At 44.6% G+C, this 27,897-nt stretch overlaps 2 long non-coding RNA genes across 2 annotated transcripts; one reads left to right on the forward strand and one right to left on the reverse strand.

Moving 5' to 3' along the window:
* Nucleotides 1–7,139: 7,139 nt before the first annotated feature.
* Nucleotides 7,140–22,482, forward strand: LOC125758474 (uncharacterized). Its single transcript, XR_007416111.1, has 3 exons — nucleotides 7,140–7,293; nucleotides 12,415–15,247; nucleotides 22,424–22,482. It is a non-coding gene; the product is annotated as an uncharacterized LOC125758474 (long non-coding RNA).
* Nucleotides 18,874–25,013, reverse strand: LOC119393015 (uncharacterized). The gene is made up of 3 exons (XR_005183811.2): nucleotides 24,780–25,013; nucleotides 24,612–24,692; nucleotides 18,874–18,979 (listed from the first exon to the last, which is right to left on the reverse strand). It is a non-coding gene; the product is annotated as an uncharacterized LOC119393015 (long non-coding RNA).
* Nucleotides 25,014–27,897: the final 2,884 nt, after the last annotated feature.

Raw genomic sequence — 27,897 nt, forward strand, 5'->3', positions numbered from 1 at the left:
ATGGTATAGTTTATCAGTGGGTTTGGAAAGAAAAATGAGGGTGAGGAGGAGGGACGTGAACGAGATGAGGGGAAAAAAGAGGAGAAGAGAGGCTATAGCATGGCATAGCCTTGCATAGTCTAGCAAGGGGATGGCAAAAGAAGTTAAGGTGCGGAGGAGGGAATGGAGGAGGAAAAATAGGAGGTGAGAGGGTAAACCATGGCATTACAATATACAGTATAGCATAGCAAAGAGCGGGAAAGAGAAGTGAGAGTAAGGAGGAGATATGTGAGAGATTAGGAGAAAGGAAAGGAGGAGAGATGTCAGTTTAGAAAGAGATAAAGAAAGAAATAAAGACAGAAAGGTGAAAGAAACAAGAAAGAAGAAGAGGGAGAAAGATAAACAACTAAATCTGAGGTTGCCAGGTCGCTGCGCTTTTGGCAGTTCCGCCGTCTACTCAGATTGCACAGGCCGGGAACTAATTTTTTTTATTGTTACCACCTCTTCGGCCTAATGTCTTGTGTACTGCATTTAAGCTTTTCTTCCTCTAAGAAAAGAGAACCCCAAATTCATCGCCCGACTTTATTCGCTTTACGGCCCAGTAGCCTTATTTTTCCGACTATTTAGTTTTGCCCTTTTATCCCTACATTTGCTGCACCAAATCTCTAACCGTCTCTTACTTACTTCCATCGCGACCCTCCATCATGTGTCCACGCAGAGCAACGCTATCTAGATGTAAAGCAGAGAAGGTGTAAGAAGACGAAGCCTCTCGGAAGAAGAGCTTGAGAGCCCAGAACAATACGGGTAGGTGTAAAAACATTCGCGTAAGAATAAAATTGACTAGCATGGTGTCTGGTCACACAGGCAAACAGGAACACAAATCATTCGATGACCCTGAACATGTGCTTTCACAATGCTGAGATCAATGGGTAGCGGGTCCGCCCCCTTGCGCCCCTGCTACTACCAAACATTACAGTGACGTTTCACTCCGTAACCGGGGCGACGTGCAAACGAACGAGTGCCGTCGCAACTGCCAAAATAGTTCATTAGAGAACCTCCGCCTGCATGGACCTTTCCCCCTTCCCATCTTGTGGTAGCAGGGCTGACCTCGCACCTGCACTGTGGTGTCGCCTTACATCGACAGGGGTTCATTGCTCTGTGTGTGATCGTCTGTGGCATCTGTGAGACATCGTTTCCGTCAAAGAAGAGTGGGTTCCAATGTTGGAGCAAGAGTTCCCCAAAAATTATGTAATAGCCTTCAACGTTTGCAGCATCTACCAAGCTTTGGTTCGGTAAAGTCATGTCCTGTCTTTGACAACTTCCAATGGGTAATTGTATCCGCCCAAGCCGCTTCAATCCACCAAGCATACTATACTCCATTCACTCCCTCGTAACTTTGAGGTCGGTGAAGCCATCCTGTTGAACCTAACGAGACATTCTACGGGCAATGCACAACGGACAGAATCCATCCGTTTGCCCGTCGCCACCGTTCACTGAGTGTAGCGTAAGGGTTCTTTTCTCCCTCTGTACAGTTTAAAGGTTAGGCCTGTGTGCGACATACGGCTAGTTTTATGCAATAAATTGTTGCGCTACGCGTTATGAACACACGTAAGAAATAAATGAGCTGTGGCAGTGAACAGTGCCTTTGCGGAGGTTGCAGTATCATAATTCATGGTGCGGGGCATTCTGCACAGCTGGCTCTGTTGCAGTATCTCAGTCACGGTGGTAGATTAGGAGCACCGTGATCTCAGTTGATCGAAATTGCAGCGTTGTTCGGTGGCTGAAGGGACAGTTTCCTGCGCCGCCATAGTGGAATGTATATGGTACACTAAATAGTTAATCTTTTGCTCTATAGTTGGTTACAAACTAAGAACAAATGCAAGATCCGCCCACAGCCGTCTCTGCCCCACCCACAAATAATTTGCACAGGTGCCCCTTGTATTTGCGAATTTCTGTTACGTAAAGCATCTTTCGGATATTCAGCTAGGTGATTTTCTTATACAGACCCATTATCGTCCCTAGTTTCCATTCGAAAAACTTGAACTTCCTTGCAAACTTAAGCAAAGATTCCGATGACTGCTAGGGGAACCAAAATTCATTAGGTACGGGCAACAGACTTTAAGTTGCTAATATTTGTCATGGTTGTAGGAGTCACATCTGGAGGCGTCTATATGAAAACCAGCAGATAACAAAGCCAAGGAAGGTATAGGGGACGGTAATTGTATGTCGCTTATTCAGCTAGAGCACTGCAATAAATCTTGTTCAATAAATCTTTTAGTTGCGAGTAAGCGCTTGTCCTGTTGTCTTCCCTTGTTCATCTTCGTCTGGTGCGCTTAGATCAGTCAAAGCATGCATTAATTCTACTCTTTCTTTTGAAAGTGTATTCTAGTAATTGTGATATAGATGTGAAGAAAGTAAAGGAGACAAAAAGACAACTAATTTCCCTGTAGTGCCCTCTATACCTTCCTTGGCTTCGTTATCTGCTGGTTTTCATTAACGTTGCGTCAAAAAAAGCAACGAGCAATCATTAATTCCCTTTCTTCATTCATTATTACCGAGGGCCTCGTTCCGGCAGACTTGATGCCTTCAGGTAGTATGCGAGGGCTTGGCAGCTGTCCGCTCGTTAAAACTTCACGTGCTACGTGATGCCATCTGGCGAAAAGAAAGTGTGTTCCACACTCACCGCCGTGACTAGGAGTGGCGCTGACTAACGCTCCCAGGTTGGCAGCCTATAAATACCCAACAAGTCGACGAGAGGACGACCGCCGCAGTAGCTCAAATGGCAAGAGCCTCGGGCGCGTAATCCGAAGTTTGCAGGTCCGGTCACTGCCGGCGGCAAGTTGTCTTTTCGTCCGTTTTGCTTTCTTCACCTCTCTATCGCAATTACAAAATTACCCTTAAAACAGTACAATTAACGTCCCCTATACCTTCCTTGGCTGCTGATTATTGTAGATATCGAAGATTATCTGCTGATTTTATGAAGGTTGCGTCAAGCAAAAAAGGTAGCCGTCATAAATTTCCTTCCTTCATTCATCTGGAGGTGTCTGCCATTCCTGTCGCGTTGTGCGTCTCTTCCAATTCTGTTTATGTCTTCGTTCGCCAGTACAATGCTTCCCAGTAGTGAAAAATCACCCAACCGTCAATTAAGCCAAGGAAATTAGCGCACGGGACAACATATGTTGCTTCTTTTTATTGTTCAATTAAGCCAAGGAAATTAGCGCACGGGACAACATATGTTGCTTCTTTTTATTGTTAAATAGTAATTGTGACATAAACTGGAATAACTTTTAAGCTAATGAAAGAACAATGTTTCCCTCGGTGACCTGCACTAGAGCACTGCACAGACCGTGATTCTCGGCCCAGGCCCGGCCCGGGCTTGGCACTCGTTGAAGTTTGCCCGCCAGAACCCGGCCCGCTGAATCAAAGCGAGACCCGAGCCCGGCCCGAACCCGAGAACAAATTTCACCTACCCCAGCTGGCCCGGCCCGACCGCAGATCGGCAGATCGGGCCCGACAAGGGCCCGAGCCAATAATCTAAGTGGTGTTGCCCAAACATAGAATCAATAGCAAGGCATTTTGTGTAGCAGATATCTACGTTTTGTTGGCTTTGCTGCGCTGGCAAGTATGCTTTATTTACGGTAATTCCTTGTACAACAGGGCCCTCACTGTGGTAGCAGTTGACCGTACATACTGGGTACGATGGACGGTTATTCGTCAGCGGTATAGACCAGAGCACGCCTGTCTCGCACCCAGGCTGCTGGCGAGCCGAGCGGATACTCTCGCACCCAGACGCCGGGCTGACCGGGGCTGCCAAGGCGCGCGCGGGCTGCACTAAGTAAAGAGGGCAAGCTGCAGTTCTGAGGCTTTAAAGTGCGAAAAAGTACCCGTTCACGCCGCTTCAGCGTATAAGAGCTCGTCTGAGCACTACTGCGTCGTCTTTGGATGCCAAAACAAGCAGCACAACAAGAGGATATTAGCGTTGTCTGTGACGATTACGACGCGCCACGGAAATAGTGCCGGTGCGGTGTTTTCAGCTTCGCCGCGAGTGGATAACTGTGATTCAAGCAAAAAACTAGAAGCCGAGTGAAAATGCACGAGTAAGTACACTAACAGCGTGTATTCTGCAGTGTGATGCCCACATATTTTATTTTGCGAACCTAATTTGCGTGACACGCCGCTGGGTTGAAGGCAGGCGCGAGCTCAGTGGGGTTGCACTTCATACCTTTGAGCGTTTCCCTTGACGAAAATCTAGTGCAAGGTAGTGCTTTCAAGCACAAGCAATCAGCATGCTTTGCCACTTTCAACGTAGTATTAAGCTTTAGTGCTTTTGATGGCATCCACGCCTTCGAGATTTCGTCTTCAAAAGGTAATAAATGGCAAGGCGCTCCTCAAGAGCTGTCCAGAATTCCGTGCTTTCATTTCAGTGTTTCATGTCCCCAAATTTACACGAGGCATCCACCTGCCCATAATACATATATTGGCACGTAAGTAAACAGTACTCGCGCCAGTGTCCTTTACGTCGCAGGCGTAGCTAACCAGCTTAACTAAGAGTCGCACAGTTTCGCTTGTAAAGCACCATCGTTACAAGAATAAAATAGCGCAGGTAGCTTCCAAAAGGGATCGCTGAACGATACTTCAGGTTATACTCTCTGATAGCACGCTTTTGTGAGCAAGACGCATTATTGTAAGAGCGCCCGTGAAACAAAAATTACGTTCCGCGAAACTACCCGTAAAGCCTACTCTAATTATTACGCGATGCATGCTGAAATGATGAGCTTTCACAAAAATTTGTGCACAATTTGTAATATGGGACAACAAAACATCGTTTCACTCTTTCGCGAGCTGCACTTCAATCACGATTCACGCGTACTACAGCGAGAACGTTTTTTTACAAATGTAACAGCGTACGTATCTGACGAGGTTGCTTCCGCAGCCCACTCAGCACGTACTGTATACATTGTGGACTTGCATGAGGAAGATGTTCTCGATGTTCCAATAAAATCAGCGAAAATGTCCAGGTTAGAAAAGACGCGAAACACGCTCTCCGACAGTCTGAGTTACGGAAGTTTCACGTTTGCTCTGTGTAGTCTGCTGGCGGGCAGCCCGCGCATGTTGTTTCGTCGCGTGTGCGATAGATGGCGCGACGCGCGATGCAAATATGGCGATGCGCATGGGACGCGCTGCGTTCTGGTCTATACTGTGCCTATTTTTTCTACTGATACAATAGGAATCATGAAGAGCGTTTGGTAGCAGATATTGTATCAAGAAAAGTGATTTGCAGCATGAGTTCAGTTTCAACAGGGAGTGCAATAAAAACAGACGATACAGAGAACAAAATGCTGTCTTCACTTTGTTTTTATTGCGCTCTCTATTGAAATTTAAAGCACGCTCTACCATCAAACCCAATCGTGCACCCATCTGGATATGTAGCAGCTGTCTTCAGCATGGTAGCACATTGCCACCTCAAGAAAAATAGAGCAAAAAAAGCCAAACTTATTATTACCTTTGTTGTAAATACGCTAACGTAGATAAAATTATGGTGAGCGCCGTGCAGCACATGCAATTTTTCACATATGTGTAAACATCCGAAAGGACGAAAAGAAAACTGTTTGTTATTGGATTATTTCCATATATAATACCACTGCTACTATATACAGTCAATGTTTTTTGTGGCATAATTTACAGTTCATTGCTTCACATAATGTTGTGCGAAAAGTGAAATTGTACAGGCATTCCGGCTGTAAGCACGCCATGCGTTTTTGCATCAGATATCCTGCCGCGCTAAAGTTTCTTGAAATGCTTGCGCTAGCCGCACTGGGCGCACAAAAGCTGCCTTGCGAATTGTGAGGGCGTCGACAGTCGTAGTTCTCAGACTTCCACACTGGAGTAAATTCTGGACGTCTCTGCGAACTTCTACAGAACGAACCTAGCTTTCCTTCTCAAGCCTTCATTTATCTTGTTCCCGAACAACGTGCCACTTTTCAATGTTATCTACTAAACTCCTATTTGAGGACTTCTCCTTGCAGGTTCGACCAATGTACGTTATCACGGCTTCTACTGAGCTCTTTGTTCCCCCATATTATTATGGTGTGTGCCTTGCTAACGATATTGTACCAGTAAAAGATGGCGATCGGACTGCGTGGGTATGTCTGGCAGGAGGTGGACGAAGAGATTTCGATCTATGTTCTGCGTTCGTTTCAGTTTGGTAATGAAGGCGCGAATAAGCTTCTTGACGCATACTCATTGTACGCATGTGGTTCGAGCTAAGGGGACATCACCCGGCACGGAATTCGTAATTGCTCTTTTCCAAGTCACATATTTGGTCAATCGAATATACTTCGCCCCACACCGTGTTTAATGGGCCTATAGTGTACACACATTGCAATGCTGTTGCGGCAGTATAATCTAGCTCGCGCACCATGCCGCGGACCAAAATGAAACCTTCCACGCTGACAATATGGGCACACAAAGCAGCCTGTACATGTCCATGTCACGTCACATGACCACTGGAAGCCGTGACGTAGCCACAGAAAAAGCATGCGTGTTTATGATGATTCTATGTAACGAGACTGCGCGCAGACCTTTAATTTCAGTGGATCACGGGAACTTTCAAGAATGTTACCCTGCTGTCGAGCTCTGTGATCCCAATTCGGATGATAAGTTAATAATATTATCTGGGGTTTAACGTCCCAAAACCACGATATGATTATGAGAGACGCCGTAGTGGAGGGCTCCGGAAATTTCGACAACCTGGGGTTCTTTAACGCGCACCTACACGGGCCTCAAACATTTTCGCCTCCATCGAAAATGCAGCCGCCACGGCCGGGATTCCATCCCGCGACATTCGGGATGGAATCCCGAATGTCGCGGGATGTCACTGTCTGTCTGGACGTAGTCGCACGCTTTTATCTCCCCTCCCCAGGGTTCTAGAAGAGTCGGGAGCGTTCTCCGGTGCGTAGCACAGCCAAGGTTAGGGAGAGGGCGAGAGCTTTCTCGTAAGTTCGAGTCGTGGCGGCGTCGCTCGGTGATGCGTCATGCCTCTCTTGCACATGTTTCCAGGCTTTGCCGGGCGTTTTATCGCGTTGTCTGCGTCTGGCTCGAGTGGGCGACATTTGTTTTCGTGGCCGCTACAGGGAGCGACCGCAGCGCCGCCATTCGGTAGAGCCTGAAACGCCCGTTTTAGGCACTTTTCTCCCTAAAGACGGCCACTGGCCTAGGTACTGAGGAGAAGAACGCCCCTAGCTCCACTTGTCCCTAGCTTGATCGGCAGCCATAGGCCATGCGCGCTTCACGCCGGTGTCAACCCACGCCAAAGTAAGTTTTTGCATTCGCTGTCCTGCGGTGTTTTCTACCGCGCGACGGAGCAAATGAGTTAAACGGGCCAGGCCCTCTGCCTGGTGTGCTGTGTTTGTGTGCAGTTCGCCTTCGAACTCTACCTGTGTGAATTTGCACCCTGTGTGAGCGTCGGCCAGTCAGAGTATATGATTGGGAGTGTCTAGCGTTACGTCTAGACGTAACGGTACGAGCCGTTGCAGTTACGTCTGGACGTAAGAATAACGAGTCTTAAAAGTTACGTCCAGCGTGGCAATACAAATACAGCCCGTTAGACCTACCGAACCGATTGGCCTCAGTGGCGCAGCGGCTAGCGTGTCGTGCTCGGAACTGCGAGGACGTTGGTTCGAACCTCGCTGCTGCTGCAACTTTTTTTTTGTTTTTTTTTTGTCTCAGGTGTTGCTGAAGTCTGTTGCCAGAGAAGCGCGACGCGGCTCTTGGGTTACGTACGCCTCCGCCTGCCCCGAAGGGGCAGGCAGCGCGGGCTAAACAGCGCGTGGCCGCGACAGCGGCCAGTAGCGCGTGACCGTGATCCTGCCAACCGGCCATTGAGCGTTAGCTCTTGGGTTACGTACGCCTCCGCCTGCCCCGAAGGGGCAGGCTGCGCGGGCTAAACAGCGCGTGGCCGCGACAGCGGCCAATAGCGCGTGACCGTGATCCTGCCAACCGGCCATTGAGCGTTAGCGAAATGGCCGCACTCGCGAAGCGAGGGCGAAGCCACGATTAGGTTGCCGCGCCCGAAGGGCGCAGAGGGCCTTCACTGAGCAACAGGAAAATAATGTACTCACGTTTGTGGAAAGCCACATGACTAGAGTCCCTAGATTTTCCCTGCTCTTCAACAGGGAAAAATCTAGGGACTTTAGTCTGGACGTAACGATAGCGATGACTACAGTTACGTCTGGACGTAACCCTAGCAACAGCCTATATGATTACACCACAGTACAAGTGCTTAGCTCGAGCTCGGTTGTAGTCGAGGTGGAATTGCATTCAACAATTCATTATTTACGTGACGCTACGGCCTCAGTCCCGAAACTTGATTTGGTGCAATTATGTTACTGTTACTGCAGCTTCTGATCGGTGCAGCTATTTTGCTGGAGGGAGGCTTCAATGTAATAGAGTTACTGTTTTGTACTACATGTCCGTGTCGTTCTCTGCCATTTGATATGTCATGATACACTTCACGTGTAGATGGTCGACGCTACCATCTGTCCAATACATTACATGGTTCTCAGTGCAAGTGACTAGCGCTAATTGTACCATTTTTATTACGTACCTCACTTCGCTGCAAGTGTGCTTCTGCACAGCCCTGTGCTTCTTCGCAGCACGGGGCACAGACATAACAATTGCAGCACGTTGGTGTAATGCAGTCCTACCATCAATTTGTATAGGCAAGACAACACATAGGACAGTGCACATTGAAGTTTAGGTATTCCCTGTGACCTTGGGCGCTGCTGACAAATGTCCCATTTGTCTGGTTTGTGTAGAATGCTAAAATAATTTGCTGCATCAGCCAAGGCAAAGCAGAAAATTAAGCTGGAAATGGCCACTTCTCTGCATTACAAGCTCTGTGGAGTGGTGCTGTAAATTCTGCATTGCCAGATAGATATTGTCGCGTTAGAATCTGACTGCCTGCAAAATTTTCACTGGCACAAGCACCCAGTTGCTGTATTTCTGGTAGACCAGCTGCACTATTATTACAGCTGTCGTTGCCCTTGGTTTTGTCCTAGCAAAGACGCCACCTGGTTCAAACAGCCCACGTACAACTGTGATTAAAACTGTGAATAGTGTGCACACATAAACACTTTAATCGCTATGGTTTACCTTTAGATGCAACAGATTTCAAAGAACACTGACTGCAATGGTTGATATCACTTCCTTTAGAAACTTGCTCAAAGCACATATCATTCTGGTGTAAAGCAGCTTGCACAGTTGTAAGAAAGCGGGCAGTTACCATTACAATTTGCAGTGTTCCACTGCTTAATTCTTTAAGGGGCTCCTCAACCACTTTTCCAAGTAATCATCAAATGACCTCAGTATCGGGCCTCACGAATCGATTGCCGCAAAAATTTCTTGAATTCGTCAAGAACGAATAGAGTTACAGGGATTTGTCACACGCTTTCAGTGCTTCCCCTCTTCTCTCAGCTTGCTTGAAGGTACACATGGAGGGATGGCATAGAGGAAAGAATTCACGTCATGAGCTTGAGCATGCATGATGAAACATGATTGCTCTCTGTTCTCATTATTCCTGTGCATGAGTGTGGCTACTATAGAGCACAGGGCCAGAGTGTGGCAGCACCTTGGTGGCAAGAAACGCATCTTATCCAAATGCCGCTCTTTATTTATGTGGGATATTGGCCTGCTATGTGTTGTTCAATGTCAAACAGCAGGTGCCGACAGCTTCGAAGAGAGTGAGCACAGCCCCCTGTGTGAAAAGAGGGTGCCTGTGAAAATGGCAACTTCACGCTCCACTTCTAATCTCTCCTTGTTGCGCATGACTGCAAGGCTTGGCTGAGCTTTTCATAGTGGTGTCTGCTTTCCACAGGATGTGGTTTCTGAGCAAAGAAACAACTGCTTGCAGCGCGAACTCAACACAAGGACAAAAGAAGATGCGGTGCTTGTTCGTGCCTTTTGTTTTTGTGTCAAGTTCACACTGCAACCAGTTGTTTCTAATGATCTACCAACTTTCCAACTCTCGTTGACTATGTTTTCACACCAAGACTACATTTTTTCACCAAGCCTGACGGGTGGTTCATGACCTCTTATAACAACTTTTTCATGAGCAGAGTATCCTTTAAAGCTTCATGCAACATTAAAAAAAATCATAGAATCGGCCCACATTTGTAAACACAAAAAAGTGAAAAATTACATTTATTGAAATTCTACATCTGTCTTTCCACTACTTTCTTTTTCTGTGTGCGATTTTCAACTTTAGAAGGCATCTGATTATTTATTTATTTGAGAATACCTCACAGGCCCCGTAAGAGGCATAGGGTGAGGGGGCATACAGTACAATTCAATACATTGTATGGTTGTATACACACTCTACATTTCAGAATTCTAAATGTGCATGGTGTGGCTGCACTATAACATGCATAAAATATACAGCTGTATCCTTCCCAGGAAATGGCTATATTTTCACATTAAGCTGAGGCATCTGCATATTTAAATAAGTGTTGCAATACTTTATTGGATGGCTGTGCATTTGGGCACATGTGGCTGGCAGTTATCACAATCTTTGTATACAGGGCAATCTTGAGCGGTCATGCTTTATATCCTATAGATCTTCGACTAAGATTTTCTTGCTTGTTAATTTTATCAGTATCGAAACTTTGCAGTGTTCATGCACCTTACAGTAGCTTTTTTTTTGGCGAAACCGACCTGTTACTAGAAAATGTACTAGTATGATAAAGGTCTTCAAACTTAGGTTACCTCTTCGTGATTGTTGCCAGAAGAAACAATTTACTCCAGTAATCAGAGTGGAGTGTCTGGCAGTCCTATGCAATCTTTACTGCTTGGGTGGTACTTTGTAAGTGTACACAATGATCTGCAGTGATGTTTTCAGGCTTGCTAACATGAAAGCAGTAAAACAAGCTGGCCACTTTTACAGCAGTATACAACTTATCCTGAAACAAGCAAATCACAGTGGTACCACTACCTGCAGCAGTGACACTTAGGTTGTATCACAGCCTGTGCCCTATACTGGTACATCATTGAAAGACTCATCTAGCCTGCACAGATGTCATTATTGTCATTGCACCTCGAGGTGGCTAACTTCTTTTTAGTACCGTGTCATCTGTAACTCCGCTCATTCCCATTCTTTACTGGTTTGAAAAAATTTTGCAGCAATAGATTCATGAGGCAATAAACTGATAAGCTATTATATGATTACTTGGAAAAGTGTTTCAGGAACACTTTAACATACACTGTGTGTTCTAGCATGCTGCTGTTACCTAGGTTGATGCACAACATGGTTTTGACACAAGAAAGAAGTCAAGACACCACAATCGCCAACTATCAACTGCAAAGGCACACAATGGCGGGAAAAAAAGAAGACATGAGAACTTATCTGCGCATGCTGATGCAATAGACGAACTTATCAATCCGGCACGTGTGGGGGTATACGTGAAAGGTAACTGTTAAGGCAGTTGATTTATTCTTTATGCAAGTTAATAGACAGTTAGCTCATGCATGCGCATGAGCTAATAGTGCGCAGTTAATAGACGGTTAGCTCATGCATGCGCATGAGCTAATAGTGCGCATGCATGCGCACTATTATCGATATGCCATGCCTCGATTATTAGATGAGTTTGTTCATTCATATGCCTGTAAAAAACTGCGTATTTATCGAATTTTGGCGTGGACTTACACTCTCGACAATGTAAAGATAGATTAGAAGGTGAGCCTCCGCTTAACAGTATTTTATGTTCCAATAATCTCTGATTAACACAGCGGCTCGTCTGTCCAATGTAGAAGCAGCCGTAGCTAAAGGGAACCTTATAAACCACACCTGTTCAGCAATCAGTGAATTTGTTGGCATGTTTTATGAAACAAATGTTATTCCGCATCTTGTCTACTATTACTCGCTCATTCTTTCTCTGCACAGTGCACAAATCTTACCTAGAAAATTGGCAGCCGTAAAGACAGCATTAACGCTGTATCTACTTCCCACTTTCTTTAGCCTGTGAGACATGCAATGAATGTAAGGAATACCTACGACATGTTTTTTTCTCATTGCTTTCTGCAACCATGCTCGGACTTAGCATAACGGACTTCTTCAAACATTCCGCGATAGTGGCCGCCCTGTCTTTGCACGCCCTGTCCTTTAGAATGAATACTTACCAACTAGCTCAGCTCTCTGTTATTCTAAACATGGTTTTATTCCACAGCCCTGGGGAATGTCTTGGAATGCTTGTTCTGATTACAGACTGAAATGTTGCTAATCTTGTGGGTCCTTATTTCTTCTTGGGCACCTTGTGCACTTGTTTCAGTACATGTGCTAGGTCAATACAAATTTAAGTGAGTCAGGATATGCACTTTAAATGATGTCTTCAAGTAAAGAACAAAAGTTCGCTTTCCACATTGTAACTGTTATTGGCATTTCAGAAGCAACACAGCAAGATGACCAAAGGATGTACCACTTCAAGATGGAAATGGCTATGTTCAAAGATATTTTAGAGATGTACAACAACGAAGATATTGGGATTCTCGTTGCATCGATATATGCGATCTGCAATAGCAATGTCCAAAGCTTAACGGGCACTTTCACGTAGAGAGCCTTCCTTATTACAGCACTTATTCGCAAAATTCTTGCAGCAACATGTTCACATCGTACAAGTGCGCATCTCTCCATCAGAAATTTTGGACCGCAAGGTTGTTTACTGCCACTTGAAGAAACACCAAAGCCTCCAACCCAATAGACAGTAAACAAGAGTAAGGTAGCCAACATAAGAAGGTGCAATATGGAGAGAATTGAACATGCTTTTCTAAAGAACAGAAGAAGCCTAAAAGCAGTGAAGAGAAAATTGGGCACAGGCAAAAACCATATGTATGCACTAAGAGAAAGGCAAGGCAGTTTCACTACCAATATGTATAAGGTTGTCAAAGCAGCTATGATTTTCTACAGAGATCAGCCAGGACAACAATGGTAGTAATAACAGTAGTAGTCTAGACGAATCTCACCAACAATGGCAGGTGAAGGAACGAAAACTTCTTGTTAGAAGAATTGGCATCTGTTCATCTTAAAACCGCTTCATGCACAAAAAACACACCCCTAGAGAAAATTCTGCCAGGAGCAAAGACACAAAAGCAAGAGAATTAATGGAAGCTTTTTACATAAGAAAGCAAGAAAGTTTGTGTGTTAGTGATACATAAGTAGTTTTATATAAGATTGAGAAACAGTTTATTGAGCGTGTGTTATTGTATTACCCCTGATGTTCAAATAGATGTTTGTTGTGCAGGCGCGAATTGATGGTACATGTGTGTGTGTGGTTTCTGGGAATTAAAGCAGCTGTGAGTGGCGCCCCGTCCAGTCATCTTCTCTTGTGGTGTGCGTCTTCTCTTTTTTTTGTGTGTCTAAAGCAGCTTTAACATGAAGGAAAGAAAGCCTTAGAGGGAATGCAGTGGGGCAAAGCAGCTGGTTATGATCAGGGGTGTTGCTGTACAGTGATGCTATTAGTTTTCTTGTGCCCTTTACCGCCATCAGCCATCTGCCACTGGTCAAAAAATGCAGCCCAGGAATTTTTCAGCAGTGCCAGATGGCTATGGTTAGGAAAAGCATTAAAAAAAGTAATAGCATTGCTCTGCGATAACACGCCAGGTAACAGCAGATCTATTTAAAGACGGGGGCACACTGTTCTTGAAAAACTGGCCAGTTTGTATATGCAATGCCTTTTTGCTGTGAGCGTACTGAAATCTTTGAAGAATGTGAACATTGCCCTAATTAATTATGTATGACATTACTATACAGTTTTATGTACTTATAAGCTTTGTTTATCAATGTCTTGTATTAATGTATTTTTTTTTTGTTTTCGGTACAGTTAACTTGTGTACCTATTTGTAATTTGTATCCAATAATCATGTGCAGGGGGTCATGGTATGGTCTCATAACCGAGGAACCCTTTTCTGTATATCCCTTTTTGTTGTAATCATGCTTTGCAAAATAAATGTTTGAATGAAAAGGGGCATCAAGAAATTGAAAAATTAGAAGCCGATCAGCTTACTCATAACTGCTAACAAGGCATTTGCAAAAGTAATAGCTAATAGAATTAGGACCACCTTAGAATCCAATCAACCAAATGAGTAAGCAGGATTTCATACAGGCTACTTAACAATAGACCTTATTAGCACTGTTGATGTTATGGATAAATGCATGGAATATAACCAACCCCTATATATAACCTTCACAAATCATGAGAAAGCATTTTAGTCAGTTGAAACCTCACCAGTCGTGCAGGCATTGCAGAAATGGTGTGTACACAAATTGTATACAAAAATACTGGCTAAACTCTAGCTTGCTGAGCCGTAGGAGTACATATGTAAATTTTATTACATTATTATAAAACGGACAGTCAACACTGCCACGCCAACTGTTGTTAGACAACCGTTGATTAAAACATTTATTCACGATCTACATGGTGTGGCTGCAGCATGGTGGTCTGCAGCACATTTGCTACAGTAAAATCACCAACTATAAATGGTATGTCTTTCTCTTGTCTAACCCACACAAGATGTCTTATAAAACTTCCAGTGTCTATTTTCCATGTTCCTGGGATGATATAGACCAGGGGTCTCAAACACGCGGGCTGGACCTTTCGTAGCGGCATACCCACGAATGACTGTCTTTGTCCCGCACTTTTTTTTCTTAACAGTCTTTTAGCAAGCTACTGAAATATGGTACACAAATACGGTAAGGCAGTACGGTAGCGCTCCTCCTTTCCTGCTCGTTGTGCTTAAGCCGCTCCCAGTTCAGGTGACAGTTCAGGAAACTGTGCGGCTGACAGGCAACAATGATGCGTGACAACCGCACAGTAACTTTTGAGAAAGCTTTTGTGGTGTTGGGTTGCCTTCACCGGCAAAAGCACAACGAGCGGGAAACGAGGAGCGCTACCGTACAGCCTTACCGTATTTGCGTACTATATTTTCGTAACTTGCTAAAAGACTCTAATAAGCATGTTTATGAGCTACAGAGACACGACTGGTTTTAAGCACTTTTTCCTTTGGCACCCCCATGTGAGGTTGCAGTGCGGTGAAAAATAACCATGGAACAAAAACTGTATATTTCAGAAACAAGGTCCAGATTTCAGTCATTATGGAGATCTCTCGAGTCCTGCTGTCAAATCCCTCAAGAAGTGACCCACATATGACATTTTGTTCAAGCTAATGTTGAAACTAACTAAATGGCAGATACAAGAATGAAGCATCAAGTTGGCGATTGCAAGTACGCAGCATATTGTTTAACTGCATACACAATAAACTGTCAGTGCGTGGATGTTGTCAAGGCTTTTCAAAGATAATTTAAACTTTAGGCAAATTGACATCTATGGTGACTTGTGTGTGCTGTCGGGAAGAGCCTTTTTTTTCTTATAATTATTATTAATCAGGTGGTGTCGTATCTACAGTTATCAGTCTCGTCAGTGAGCAATTTCCAGGTGCTTCTTTTTCATAATTCGAAACATTCTTTGGATGGCACTAAAACAAACAAGAGCCTTCTTTTTTAAATGATTCCTATTGCTCCCTTTCCATTATATCTACAGGAGGCTTGCACTGAGCTCACTGCACTAAGCACACTGAGCCTGCACCGAGCGCATTGAGCTCAGCCTGCCAGGCGGCGCTAGCAAGTGCCTACATCTGGTCATTGTAGCCATAGTCGTACAGCGATCAGGCGTACAAGTCTGATGTCACGAGAAAAAATATCGAAACAATACGCACGGCCAACAACCTTGGTTGTAGTCCTAGAATGAGGACCACGTGGACGACCACGGCTATGGCAGCTGCCGCCCTACTATAGCATCAGAGCTTTCATACGCCAAAGCTTAAGACGGCAGACTACGCAACTGCTGTTAGAAGCAGAAGCAGTCTACGAGGCAAAACATGTGGTATTGTGCAACGTGGAGGTGAACAAATATCACATAGCAACGTTCGCTGGATTAGTTCTCCAAACAACGCCGGCAGACAAAGACATGCATGGGCTAGGAATCGCAGAAACTGAGAAGTTACTGCAGCAACGAGCTTGCAGCTACAAAGCAGGGTAAAAACAAGGTGTAGAGACTGCAATAGAAATTTTTAATGTGCAAAAGTCTATGGCAAGATTTGGAACAGGTCAACTTAATTGAAATTAGCTTGAGTGCATCAACCTAATTTTGGGGGCGATATGGAGGTAAGAAACGTATGGGCCACCTTGAGGAAGAAAAGCATCATTAGCTGGGCAGCGTTCACAGGTGAGTCTCGGTGAGTGCTTCCTGCTACTCACCGAACATCGCAGCCCCACGTCAAAGCAGAAATCTTCCTTGCGGAAGTACTAGCCAATAGCTGTTTACAATTTCTAAGTTCTGCATTCGCAGATTCATGCACCTTCTTACCCTGCAGACACAAGTGAAAGCTGGCAGCAGGCTCCATAGCGTACGCCCTGCATTGAGCACTGGCCTACCATACAAAACTCCTCCAAAGACAGTGGCTACATAATGTAGTGATTTCTTTCAAGTGTTGTCGAGCGCACAGCAACAGCAGGAAAACCTCCCCAGTCACTCAGAATTACAGCGCAGGTGGCATTCTAAAGTTTTGTTTTCAGCTCGCTCTGGTGCTCCCAAAGCAGACTAAGCAGCCACTATGACCACATGAGCCTGCCTAGCACGTTGCACCAAAGGTGGCGTCTGCTCTTCCAGTGGTATGCCTTACGCCCAATACCAGTTACAGAAGTGGCCATGAGAGCACCCGGATAAGGGCAGCTAGAAGATAGATGGAGTAGATAATAATATAAGGAAATAATTTTAAATGCCTCAAGTTAAAGGCACGCTGAAAGCATAGACAGCTCTGTACAAATGCACAATGTTGGTAGGTCCTTAGGTAACAGGTTGTCTAAACCATGTCACTTAGTAGGCTTTAAATAGTGTAATATATGAATACTGCACTTACACCTATGTCTTCAGTCACCTTCGCTTGGCGGGGAATGCCATTCATGCAAACAGTGCGATTGGTTCCCAATGTGGTGGTGATGTAAACAGATGAGCCATGCCGCCCTACTTAACGCCTTGTTTGTTTGCATGCACGAATCGTATTTTATGTACGTGTAAAAATAAAACAATTTCAATGTACGCAGCTTGCAGCATTCAATGTAAGCATCGTAGACAGTCTGCCACAGCTGTATCGGCGCACTCGCGCTAGGAGTGGAACGGATTTAAAGGCTGGGATAGTAGCCGCAGCAGCCCGTGGAGGGTCCCCTGTAGCGCCAAACACGTGACTGGCTTCTTGCGATGCAGAAAATAACCTAGCCCTTTCAGACTTCAAGAAGCATGTCAATTTCTTTTTGACGGATTTTATGCCTTCACGGGCCCCTCCAATGGCGTGGTATTGACTATCTTCTTTTGCGAACAAGGTAAAGGCAACATTCTGCACGTTGCGTCAGTTGACGAACGAATGCGACCTCGTTTCAAAGTCCGGTGAAAAGGGCAGAATATAAACACAAAGAACGACAGAAAGTTTCTAGAGGTAGGAATCAGTCTTTAATCGGACGAAAAGCGTCAAAAGCCGACACATGAGAAGACACGATGTCTGGTTCTCTAGTGTCCGTATTGGCGCGGCTCACTTTCTTCTACGATAAACATGGGAGGAGTCGATCCCGCCTACGTCTTGCCAAGATGCAAGGACAACGGTTGCCGTAAAGACGATACATATTTGCTTCACTACGCAGACAGCAGGAACGTCGTGCAGCATGCAGTGGTGTTTTGCTTACCTTCTAGTGGCAAAGCGCAAGTGTCGCACATCAGATTTCGATGCTTGATATCCCGGATGGTGCCTAATATAACCATAACGTACACAGGCGCATATATATTCCACAATATCAAGTACAACAGTGCAAGGAAAGGTTGCAATCGCTTGGAGTTTCAAAAAGTTAAACAGGAAGTCTCCATGACACCAGTTGCAGGAAGCAGGTGGCGCTTCGCGCAGTCAAAAACCGAAACCGAAAGCTATCCTTGAGCGCCTCCTGTCATTTACGGCCGCCGACCCACTCACTTCGATGAAAAGAAATCGAGAGAACTTTGCTCCACGGGAGATATGGGGATTTTTGCTGTATTTTAAAACACTTATGCGCCATTTGGCTAAAATAAAGGTGTCGAATAGTGGTTTCTGCATCGAATTCTTTCATTCAGCAGCAATTTTTACCCTTGAAGAAGACAAGACTGCTTGTCGAAACGCTGACTCCAGCGACACTCCGTGTCCAAGAATTTTTCACCTTTTCAAGCCTCCATCTTCCCCTGAACTTATCCCATTTTTGGATTATCATACTGGCAGGGTTTTGCAGCGCGCGAACATAGGAAAAAGGACAGAGTAGACAGAAAGAGCGCTCAATTTGCTGGCAGAGAAGCTCCAGAAATTAATCCGATGCCATATTATGCAGACTTCCCTTTAGTTATCACTTTTGATAGAAGTTATGTTGAGGCATAAAGAAAGACATAAAATAAATGCCTCAGCTTGCGCCACCGGGGTGTAACAGGCTAACAGTGAACAGCTAAAACTTTTGATTGTGAAATGCTGGCATGGTACAACACTTTGACTAGGGTGTCACTGGAGCCAACATTTTGACAAGACTTGTCTCAAAGTTGCAGCCACGAAGACGACTAGTACGCTTGTCAAAACAGCTCCAGCATCATCCCGTGTACAAGAATTTTTCATATCAGCAAAATCGGTGTTCTTTTGTCCAAAGAATTAGTTAATCCTGTGTATTCCTACATGGCACTCGCTTAATCCACTGCGCTCCAGACAACATAAGCATTTTAAGTCGACTCATTTTCATTAGTAATGTTGCATGGAATGCGTTATACTGCGCTTCGAAATGTAAATGCAAAATTTCAACAAATGTTGTTGATCATAACCTTTATTGTAGCAATTTCAACCATTATCCTGGCCACTTGGCATAGGAAGAGCAATGGAATTGATGACTTTGTCCAAAAACCTGCACGCAAAAAGGCACAATAAGTACAAGTTGTCTCCATCGAGCAGGCATGTATCACCACAACAAAAATCGGAAGGCTGACTTGGCAAACGCACAAGCGCAGCAGCAATACTTTGTCGAATTGTCGAACATTTGTCAATGCCAAAAGCAGGGGTGGTTGAACAGCTGATTTTGTCTCACTTAATGAAGTAACTCTAGATATGCTAAAGAATCTAGGGTAGGCAAAATTAACGAGCTCCTCCACAGCACTGTGTGTGACAATCATATTGTGGTTTTGGGAATATCTGGAATTCTAATTTCATCTTGCACACAAAAGGCATATTAAATTTAAAAAATGTTTCAGTCAAGCATGCACATACACCTGCATACCAAAAAAAAAACAAGAGGCTATAGTTTGGTCAAAAGACAACAGACGATGCAGCACAGGGTGACAGGTTTAGGGAAAAATTCAGCCTAGTTGGCAACATACTAAGAATTTTTTGCATATAAGCAACACGAGGAGAAAAATGGAGAGACACAACACATGCGCTAACTTTAAACAAAATCGTTTATTGCACACGAGGCAAACATTTATACAGTGTTGGTACCCTCACACTGCACCAAGAAGCCATGCAGAGATTTGTATTTTTCCGCTTCATTTTTACAAGACGTACGTAACACTAATCAACTAACTAACTATTGCACAATCAAGAAAGCAGATTCTTTATCCGACAAGGTCAGGGAGAGAGTGCTAACACTATTGGTACCCAATTTTTGCAATTCCTGCAGCTAATAGTATTATAAATCTGTTAGTTCAGCTCTATTAGTTGACAAAGCCTTTGTGTTCTGCAAGAAAGGTTCACACATTACAATGCTATCTTAACCTATCATTCATGCAGCTGCTTGTGTGCCCAGCATACTGCTTACTGCAGAAAAGAGGTATCTGATAAGCAACAGCTTGTCTACATTCAGCAAACCACATCCTATATCGTTTTCTTACAAGCAGTTTTCTTCCGTGCTTGACTGCAAATTCTGCAAATTGATTTCAGCTTTCATAGAGCTGGAAAACTATTTGCACATTTGTATGTGACACCAACCTTATTATGTAACGCTAAATTTTGTGCAAGTATGGCACATCAGCTATTCTTTTTTGAGCGACATCACTGTTGGAACAGCCAACTAGAGCAATGGAGCAGTACTTCCTAATTTAAGCCTTTTACGACTTACACTTCTGTTTGTGCGACGCGTTGTGTGTGAACCTTTCCCATGTGCTGTGTGTCCTGTTGAGTTGTTACGCTATCCAACTACAGTTATGGAAAGGATGGCATCACGTGCTAATGTACAAGTAGTTTTTCAGCTCAATGCAAGCTGAAATCGATTTGCAGAATTAGTAGTCAAGCACCAAAGAAGACAATCGCTTGCACAAAACGACATAGGACATGCTGAGAAGCTGTCGTTTATCAGATACCTCTTTCATGTGGTAAGTGGTATGTCAGGAAATGAGCGACTGCATGAATGATAGGTTAAGAGAGCACTGTAATCTTGTGAACAAATGCAACGATGGATGGCTGGCGTCACAGTGTAGGGCATGAGAGTATGAACCTTTCTTTCAGGACACAAAGGTTTCATCAGGTAACAGAGTTGAACTAACGAGACTGATAATAGAAGCTGCAAAAAATGTAAAAGTGGTACCAATTGTGTTAGCACTCCGCAACTATCCTTCTCAAATAAAGAATTGACTGTATTGAATGTGTAGTAGTTCGCGAAGTGATTATAGTGTGCCATATATTTTGTCAAAATAAAACAGAAAAAGACATATCTCTCTGCATGGCATCTTGGTGAAGCGCTAGGGCACTACCACTGTGTCTATTAGTGCCTTGTGCGCAATAAACCATTTCGTTGAAAGTTAGTGCAGACGTTGTCCCTCCCTTTTCGTCCTTGTGTCGCTTATGTGCTAAAGATTCTTACCAAGTGAGTTGAGGTTACTTATGAGTACAGACAGGAAAAAAGATATGTTAAAGGAGTACTGACATGAATTTTAAAATTTTCGGATTGATGCTCTAAATAAAAATACTGGCGTGGAGAAACCTAAAACGAGTATTGTGGTGCCTGGGAATGCATTGTATATATTTTATTTATCGCTACCTTAAAAAGACACTTTTGGTTTCGATATCGAGGGGGCGGCTTCTCGGTGACGTTTCATAGCAGTGTGATGTCACGGGGATACAGAAACTCGCGACGTACTAGCGGCAAATCCATCATCTGCCCGTGGTGCACATAAACAACGATAAGTTAATTGTCGTCCAGTGACCCTGACAGTGATTTCTACGATATAGGCTGCATGCAGGATGCAGAACTTGCAAACTCGGGGGAACTGTCTTGACTCTTCAGGATAATGCCCATTGCACTGTGGCTGGCTTGCAGATGCTCAGCGACGAAAACTTCAAAGTCAAATTAAAATATTTGATACGTGTTCTCCGACTCCGGCGTGTGGACATCGTTGACACTGCATACCAAGGAAACCAAAAATGTCCCTTTTGTGATGTCTCAAAATCGTGTCAGTACTCCTTTAAAATTAAAGCAATTTTAACCACAAAATACACATAAGCGCAGCAGCGAAACATTGGTAAACAGCACTAAACTTGTAACAGCCAAAAGCAGGTGCAACTGAACAGTTGATATTGCCCCACACAGTGCAATTAAATTTAGGTGTTTTATAGAATCCTGGGTAGGCAAAATCAAAGAGTTCCTCCACAACAGTATGTCTCACAATTGTGACCTGGTTATGGAATTACCAGAATGCTAATTTCGTCCTGCATGCAAAACGCACAATGAAGTCAGTGAAACATATGCATGCAGCAGCTTACCCTATGTTTCAGAAATTACGACAAATCGGAACATTTTCCAAGCATGTTTTTGACACTTTCTGCAATGCCGCAATGGTTATTTATACCGCCTGCACAAATCCTTATAAGTGAAACACACGGTGTCTTTAGAAATGTTCACGCATCCGAGGGCATGCTTGTGAAGCATTTGCGCGTTTTCAAAACCTTTAGTACCGATGAAAGTGCCACCTGCATTATATGTTTCGTAGCAAGCCCACTTTTGTAGCTGCCGAGCCATTTGTTCTAGAAAGTCTACATCGTTATCAGTGCCACAGTGCAATTAATAGGTCCCTAGCTGCTGCAAGTTCATAGGTAGAAGGGTATGGCACACCAGCAGGCGTTTCTTGTGCGAGGCAGTACGGGACATAATACACCTATGCTATTTAAAACTCGGCATGCCTTAGTTGGTTACCTGTTTTGTACTGAGCGCACTATGACAGTATGTACTTACAAATGCACATTATCATTATCATAACCACTGCTATGTTTGTTAGAGCAAGCTTACTCTCTCTTTGCACTTTGAAAGCTCGACACCTTGGCAGACATCAGCTTGGTGTTTAGTCAATGAACTTTTTTCCAGACATGCAGCACTGCACTTTCCCCTGATGTTGGACTTTGGCAAGAGGATGCGCCAGCCAGGCAAATGTCCACTGGAATGTGAATGCACCGTGCAGAATTTGCACATTTTCTCCAAACTTGTTGACTATCTTCTGTCCTGATCGGTTGGCACATGCTAGTGTGCACACCGTTGAACCTTCGGCAAACATTTCACAAGGATTTAATTGGCTTCAGCCCGTGGCAGGAGCACCAGAAAGATGGTAGACAAGTCTGCTATCTGAAAGGCTATGCCTTACCACCCTGCAACTGCCAAATTAAGCATAGCACACAAACTCAGTGCACCGATTCCAGACAAGGTAATTGAGCAGCGTTTCCCTACACAAATAAACTAGTTAACATGAAAAGTAATACCGAAGGATTCCAACAAAAATATGCAGATCTTATGCGAATTTGTCTTTTTTTTTTTCGAAGGTCGATGAATTTGCATGGAGGTAAAGCATCACCTTCGAGATTGGAGTCCAGGAACTCACTTTCCAGTTTTTTTCTTCCTTCAGAAACTAGGCAACTAACAACGCCAAATGCTACTTTGAAAGATGGTGACGATAATACTGAAACTTTCTGCAGTATTTGAGCACATATGGATCTGCGGTATGTGCAAAATCTATCTCATACAGAAACGTACCCATCCCTACAACATGCTTTCAATAACAAACAACGGAAGAAACTGTTGATGCACTTGATGTCTTGAGCCTCTAATTCATGATAGAACATAGCATGCAATGGAAGAATTTAGGAAGCTTGTACATTAACTGCTGACCTAAAACAGCCAGAAAATATTCCGAGATGTCGGTGTTTGTCATAAGAGCCATGCTAATACATGGCAATAGCAGATGGTAATGAAACTGGCATGCTTTCATCCGGGCTCTTTGGCTCGCTCTTGCTAGTAACCTTAGCACTGTTAACGATTACAAGAATCTAAAAAGGAAATTTCCTTTTCCTGGAGGGCTACTGAAGACTGAATGACACAGTTATGCCCTGCCTTCTGTATTTTGCGGGCCTCGAAGATTTCGCGTGTCAACTGGTCGTGGTGGCGGAAAAGAATCCTCATTCTAGAAAATTCTGCGGTGTACCCGCAATCTTGGCAGTGCATTGCCAAGTGCGTCGAGCAAACATTACCTTTCGGGGAATTTTGATGCTCCCTCAGTTGCGAGTTTACGCGTCGCCCCGATTGCCCAATGTAAACACTTCCACACGTGAAGGGTATGCTGTACACAATGCCAATGGCACAAAAACATTCGTGTGCTTAATGGAATATGAATCCTTCACCACTGGGCCGTTTTCCGCACTGCTGTGCAGATATCACCAACTTTATTCTTGGTTGCGAACACCACTTCAATGCCATGACGTCGTCATGAGTTTCTTGCGTTGTAAGAGCATGCGCAGTAAGAGTATATTATGATGTTTCTTCAATAAACTTTTCAGTTGAAAGTCAGCACTCGTGTCGTGTCTACTCGTCCTTGGTCTCTGTTATTTCGCACTGTTTTGCCTCTACCAGCAATGAATTGTTACCAACTCAGCCAATTTTCAATCATACTAACCTGTAAACCTTCGGCCTAGATTTCTTTTACTTTGAGCGGTAGTCCTGCCCACGGTTTTTGAACCACGAGAGCCCTATTGTATATGTTAGCCTCCTGTAAAGCTTCGAACAACGGCTTGAAAATAGAATTTTGAATCACAGCGCAAGTTGCCCTCATTAAAGCCAGACCGATGCAAAAGCTGTGTCCCCTTGAACTTCATGTCTGGCTTCTTGGCAGAGCAGTGGCTGTGCCCATTAAGCTAATGAAAAAAAGCCCATGAGTAGTGAAGTGGGGACACTACGGCTCATTAGTTGTGCCACGTTCACGCCGAGCGCCGTTACCGACTACACGTGCGGACAGCCGATGGCGTATGATCAGACACACGAGCAAAAGCTCGAAAGGGGCCGTCCCGCAGAGGTCACGTGGTCGCGGGTGGCCAATAGGAAAGAACTGCCGGTAACCCGTCGACCGATATAATTGACCGGCAGCCGGCAATATAGACACTACCTTTTAGTTTTATTAAATGCTTTTTGTTTAACGTTGGCAGATCAATTTTTGTGCACTGATTAGTACACCACTTCTGACATTTCGCAATGGTCAAACGAAGAATATGCACGCACAAAGTGTACTTACATACAGCTCTACAGCTCCAACTTTCTCCATGGGCTCGGATCCAACGTCAAAGCGTTACGACTGCACTCGCAGCATGGGCACCTGCGCAAATAAAAGCTTTTTTGCACACTAATGTACAAGCGAAGACCTAGCTTATTGCATTCGTTCTCATAAGTGTGTGTCACAAACCTTTTACTAGTTCAACTCTAGGGCAAGAAAGTAACTACAAGCGGTATTCAACCGTTTCCATACAATGCGTGAGACGGAAGCTGCATAAGCTTCTGTCGCACCAATTGAACGGTGTTCCCAGGCTACAAGAAAATACAAAAACTGTTACGCTGAAAATAGTTCTAAGTAGAGACGCGTACTGCGTGGAGAAATTTCATCGTCGCGCGTAGAAAACATCGCAGAACAAGGAATGCAAGAACTTACCTTGACGTTAGTTGACACCGGCAACACCGGCGCGAAGCGCGTTTAGGGACAAGTGGAGCTAGGGGCGTTCTCCTCCTCAGTACCTAGGCCAGCGGCCGTCTTCAGGGAGAAAAAGTGCCCAGAAGCGCGTTTCAGGCGCTATCGGATGGCGGCGCGGCGGTCGCTCCCTGTAGTGGCCACGAAAACAAATGTCGCCTCGAGTGGGCGAGGAGGATGCGGCGCGTCGGCGTCTTTTGATACTTGTTTTTTCGTCGGTGGCGCTTCTTGGGCGAACGGCACGCGCCGCTTTCTCCCGCTGCCGTTTGAAAGCGGCCGCGCGCGCGCTTTATAAAGCGCTCGTTTGTGACAGAAATGAAAGCGGCAATGTACAGGGGCTCCAAAAGTAAAACGGAGCACGTGAGCTGGTGGCGAAATGGGCGAACCTGCATGCCAGCGCGCTCTATCAGAAGATCCGCGTCAGATAGCAAGTGTGTCGGCCTATCCGGCTGACTCGTCCCGATATTCTGATGCCCGCCTCATCACCGGAGCGAAGCAGCGCTGCTCGATCGAAAATTCAAGCCTTATTACTGGTGGCCGCACTAGTTCCAGAATAAACTCAACTGTTCGCGTATTGGCGCTCGAACCTATCAGAATATTCTGAAATAATTATGAAAGTTTCCCAGATATTGGGGCGCGGTTTGCGCAAGACAATGTCCATACGTGTAACGGACCAGTTACATAAAAATAGCAAAAGACGCACGCGTGTTTCATTATAATATATATATATATATATATATATATATATATATATATATATATATATATATATATATATATATATACATATTCTGAAGAAGAAGACGCGCCGCCGGTCAGCAGTATCGCGAACGCTCGCCGCGCGCTGCTGGTCGCTGGCATCTTTCTGGACGGTGCTCTGCCCCGACTCGCTGTGTTTGTTCAAAGCGTTCAATATATATATATATATATATATATATATATATATATATATATATCTATATATATATATATATATTATATATATATATATATATATATATATATATATATACATGTATATATATATATGCTGGAGGCTGGTTTTTCGGAATTGTTCGTGTGTGGTTTTCCGTAGCAGCCCGAACATGGCTCCCTCCGCGCTATTATAACGCTGTATCGATCAACGTTACTAGAACAAACTCAGTTTAAAAGCTCCGCCGGAGAGGCGGTCCGCGTGGCGGTCGTGAGAACTAGTGGCGCTGCAGTCACGTCTAGCTCCCGCGGCTGGCGCTTGTTGCGATCGGCGCCGCCGATGTACGAGCGCACGTGGGTTACAGCGTCGTCTGCGCTTTGTTAGCTCGTCATTTTTGCGACTGTTCTTGACCAGGCTTAGCGTCTTGTACGAAGACACGTGCATGATGTGCGAAGCGTAACGAGGGCGAACAGATTCACAGTGCGGTATGCCGACTTGCTTTGCGCCGGGCTGCAAGAGCGGCAACCGCAACGACGACTCCGCTTCACGACACTTCTTCGGACCTGCAAAAGACCCTACGCCATTCAAGCTTTGCATCGCAAAGATAGAAAGCTTACTGCGAAATGCAAGGTCTGTGACGTTCATTTTGAGAGTGACGACATTGTTAAGCACTATCGTCGTGTCGTTGCGGGACAAGAAGTTTTGATCCCACGTGGAAAGTGGGAACTCGCGCCAGGTGCCGTGCCGCGCTTGTTCCCAGCACTTCCACCCCACAGTTCAAAGCCAAAATGTTCGGTGTTTAGGCGCAAATCCCCGCCAAAACGCACGGCGTCCCACGAAAGCCCAGTGCCAATTTGGAGGAGCCGCCAGAAATAGAACAGCAAAACAAAAGGCAGGCGATTACCTATATACGCTACCGAGACTGAGAGTTGCATCACACTAACATTCTATCAGTTAGCTGTCGCTATGCCTTCAAAGCAGTGGATTTTCGAGATTTTACGACGAGGTATTGAACAAGATGTGCGGAATATTTTACACTCGCCGGCTTGGGAAAGGGCTGCTCAGCGCAAAAATTTGACACGGTACACATAGAAAAGACGAGGACCAGCACTGGTCCTCGTCTTTTCTATCTGTACCGTGTGAAATTTTTTGCGCTGAGGAGTTTAATAATGGAATACCAACTAGCCCAATCCCACACTTTGCTTCGGGAACGGAGACTACTTGTGCAAAAGATAATTGTAGTTGACGAGCAGTTTAACTGCGTAGTGAACGGCTACAGCACGAAACGCAAACGGCTGTCGTACAGTGTAAAGTGCTGCGGGCATGGAACATCTGATCGGTGAAGTTGAAAAACTGAAGTTGAATACTGACGACTCTTCTAGCGACAGAGTACGCGCGAATAACTGCTCGGTGCTCACATCACGGCCAATCTGTTCGAATTGCTTAAGGCACCGTAGAAGGATGCGACGTAGAAAGATGAGACACCGAAAATGCAACTATCCGCTGAAATAATTGCTCAGAGACGACATCTATTCGATGTAATCGCACACTGAGATTTCATTTACCGAGTTCTCGTAAAATTTTCCGATTTTGCGTCAGTATCTCTTTAACCGTCGCGAAAACGTGTCTTGTAAACATTGCAAAGCATTGGTGATGTTTTTCGAGAAAGTTTTTTTCAATAAATTGTAGAAACATGAGTGCTGTTTTTCTAGAACGTTTTTGTATCTCGAGTAAGTACGCTTCTTTGTGCACTATAAAGGCTTTTACAAACGTTTTGGGTTGTTCTTGGTCTAGATAAGACGGCAGCGGCTAAAATTGTGGTGGTAGTTATAAAAATTACTCTGAAAACCCTCATTCGCTTAGAAGCTCGTATGCTTGGAAGTTAAGCGCAATGTAGACAGCTCAAATATTGTCACAGGGTCGTGA

This window comes from Rhipicephalus sanguineus, chromosome 5 (genome assembly GCF_013339695.2).
Source record: "Rhipicephalus sanguineus isolate Rsan-2018 chromosome 5, BIME_Rsan_1.4, whole genome shotgun sequence".
Taxonomy (NCBI): Eukaryota; Metazoa; Arthropoda; class Arachnida; order Ixodida; family Ixodidae; genus Rhipicephalus; species Rhipicephalus sanguineus.